The sequence below is a fragment of the Saccopteryx bilineata genome, chromosome 5 (genome assembly GCF_036850765.1).
Source record: "Saccopteryx bilineata isolate mSacBil1 chromosome 5, mSacBil1_pri_phased_curated, whole genome shotgun sequence".
NCBI lineage: Eukaryota > Metazoa > Chordata > Mammalia > Chiroptera > Emballonuridae > Saccopteryx > Saccopteryx bilineata.
Window position 1 is genome coordinate 256,259,067 of NC_089494.1, and position 3,449 is coordinate 256,262,515.

A 3,449-nucleotide genomic window follows, 5' to 3' on the forward strand; every position below is an offset into this window, starting at 1 on the left:
TTTCATGCTAGGAACAGGGGACTCAGATCGACATCTATATTTTCTATTATCTCACACTCACCATCAAAAGACAAATGGGCAAAGGATGTAGACAGATTGGGAAAGAAAAGACATAACCAGAAATATAAAACATATGAAAAGGTGTTCTACTTACTCGTAAAAAGAGAAATACAAAGTACAGTAACTCAGGAAATGTCATTATTCACCTACTAGATTGGCCAGAATCTCAAACCTGGATATCGTTAGAGTTACAAGAAATCAAGTACTTTTGTATGTACCTGGTATATGAAATTTGCGCAACTCTACAAAGAACAGTTTGAAGCATATGTGCAAGTTAGAAATGCATGTGTTCTCTGACCTGGCGTTTCTACTTCTAGGAATTTAGTCAACATTTTTGTTCAGGAGAGAGATGATGTATATGCAAGGTGCTTCTTTAAATCATTGTTTATAATTGAAGAATATCAAAAACAACCTTCATATCCATCAAGGGGGGATTGTTTAATAAAGTATTATTTATTTACACAATGAAGAAATGCTTCATGTATATTTATGGTAAGATTGCTAAGATGTATTAAGTGAAAAACATAAGATTCAGAAAGTGTATAATGTGCTACTATTTGTGTAAAAAAAGATAAAAATTTATAGGTATGTATGTATTATATGTAAGTATCTAAATTATCTGTATATAGGTGAAATGGGTGAAGGTGGTCCAAAGGTACAAAATTTCAGTTATAAAATATGTAAGTTCTGGAAATGTAATGTATAGCACGGTGGCTATAGGTAATGATGTATTGCATATTGAAAGTTGCTAAGAAAATAAATCCTAAACATTCTTGTCACAAGAAAAAATCTGTAACTATATGTGGTAATAGACTAGACCTATTGGAGTGATCATTTTACAGTATATACAAATATCAAATCAGTATGTTGTACACCTGAAACTAATATGTTCTGTGCCAATTATATGCCAGTAAAAATATCACTCTTAATTTGGTATATTGTTCATCCCATTGTACAGATGAAAAGACTGAGACTCAGAGAGGTAAAGGTCCTTGCCCAAGGTCACCCAGTGGCAGTGCTGGAATTGGAGCTCAGCTCTGTCGGTGCCTAAACCTGTGTTCTTAAACATTCATGCTGCTTTTCAGGTCCCATCACACCTCCCAGGCTTGGTTGGTTCAGTGTATCCAACTGTTACAGATCCACTTCATTGAACTCGGGCAATTACGTGAAGTTGATTTGTGAGAGGTGAACTTGGTGCTTGGTAGGTAGTAGGCACTTACTAAATGCCTCTTGCTCACATTGCAAAGATTCTGGAACCCTGAGTCTAGGCTTCCTGAGTTGATGAGAACCTTACCCATGAATTCTGGGTGAAGAGGATTGGAATGTGGTGGTACATTTTTTTAAAAAAATGAACAGAGGCCCTGGCCTGTTGGCTCAGTGGTAGAGAGTCAGCAGGCATGTGGAAGCCCTGGGTTCTATTCCTGGCCAAGGTACACAGAAGAAGCACCCATCTGCTTCTCCACCTTTTGTCCTCTCCTTTCTCTCTGTCTCTCTCTTCCTCTCCCGCAGTCAAGGCTCCATCAGAGCAAAGTTGGCCCAGGTGCTGAGGATGGCTCCATGGCCTCCACCTCAGGTGATAGAATGGCTCTGGTTGCAACAGAACAATGGCCCAGAGAAGCCAAGCATCGCCCCCTGGTGGGCATACCGGGTGGATACCGATCAGGCGCATGCAGGAGTCTGTCTGACTACCTCCCCACTTCTAACTTCAGAAAAATACAAAAAAAAAAAAGTGAACAGATTTTTAAAAAATATAAAAAGTGATATATGCTCAGAAGAAAGCCCAGGATAATAGTATAAAGCCCAGGAAAAGTGGCGGGGGGGCGGGTCAGTTTTGGTGCCCAAGAGACTTATCTCTCTCTCCTGATGAGGTCAAATGTTTATAAGACATAGACCTGCGTGCAATCTCTTTGATGACTTTGACCTATAATTTGATTACCTAGGAAAACATCGCTACGGGGTTTCTGCAGAGACACAGAAAAGAGCATGGGGACAGGGACCACGCTGCTGGTGGTGAGGAATTTGGCAGGGTGTGGGGACGGGGTGATGCTGCTAATAAAAAAAATAAAAAGTAAAAAAAAAAGAAGATTTTTTTTTTTCTAAAATGAGAAAAGCAAAGAGAGAAGAGCAGCTGCATTTATACGAGATGGTATGATTTGCTTCCGCCGATGGACATAATGGGAAAAAAATAACTTGAACATTGGGGTTAACGCTGGGTTGAACCGCAAGGAAATGGAGCCGGATCAAGTGGCAGATCTGAACTGGATAGAAGGTAACCCTGAGATGGCATTAGATCTGTGTGGGAAAAGGTTATCCTTTAGGCTGCGTGACGGCTCTGCGACCCCGAGCAGCCTGGGTCATTGAAACCCCACCAGCTTCCAGCTTATTAGCGCTCACAGAGACCTCAGTCTCACTGGGCTCACTCTGCGCAGAGCGAGTAGAGGCGGACCCGGCACTCTGTGGTGCCCTATGGAAGGAAGACAGTGCCGCACTTCCGTCCCCGTATTTCTCAATCCCAGGGGGCGTGGCTGGCTATAAATTGAAACACCAATCTACCTTTCCTTCCACGCTGTTGCTCAACCCATTGTTACCTGCTGAACAATTAGCACCACTGTTCCTCATCAAGCCAAGATGAAAACCTAGGCCCTATCCATAATTTCTTCTTTTCTCTCCACTTTTCTTATCTAGTCCGTCAGCAAAGTGCTGTCAGTTCTACCTCTTAAATATGTGTGTCTCTGATCTGGATGCATTTCTCCTTCTTCACTCCCAGCCCACGAGTCCAAGCCTCCATCTTACTCACAACATCCATCCTAGCTGGCCTTTCTGCGCCCCCTCGTGACCTTGTCATGCCCGCTGTCTAACAGCAGGGCAGGGGCCCCTAAAACAGAAGTCAGACCTTCACTGGCCTGAAACCCAGCCCCTGCCTCTGGTCTAGATAGCCCGAAGTTATATAACTCGCGTGTTTCTTCCCATCCCCTCCCCTACTATTCTCTCTGTCAGCTAACACTCTAGTCACTGGTCTCTTCCCAGGGTCTTCATTTAACCGTGTATGTTCTCTTCATCTGTGGCTGTCTAGCTGCCCACGGCTTCTTCACCCAACCTCGCTTGGCTATATGTTTACCCCACAGCACCCAAGAAAATCTGAGGCACTGAAGGCTGAGGTGAGAACCAAGACAGAAGACACAAGAACTGATTGAAAGTCTGATGCACAGCAGCAGACCTCAACCCCTGCCCAGCCCACCTCCCACTGCCCCTCCATACAAGGTCTGGAGGGTGAGTCTAGGTCCTGAGGACGCCAGTCAGAAGGGAGGAGGGACATGAAGCATTAGGCTGAAATCAGAGGCTGTAAATAAAAGCCTGTGGATGGGGCTGAATGCCGAGGCACAGTACCT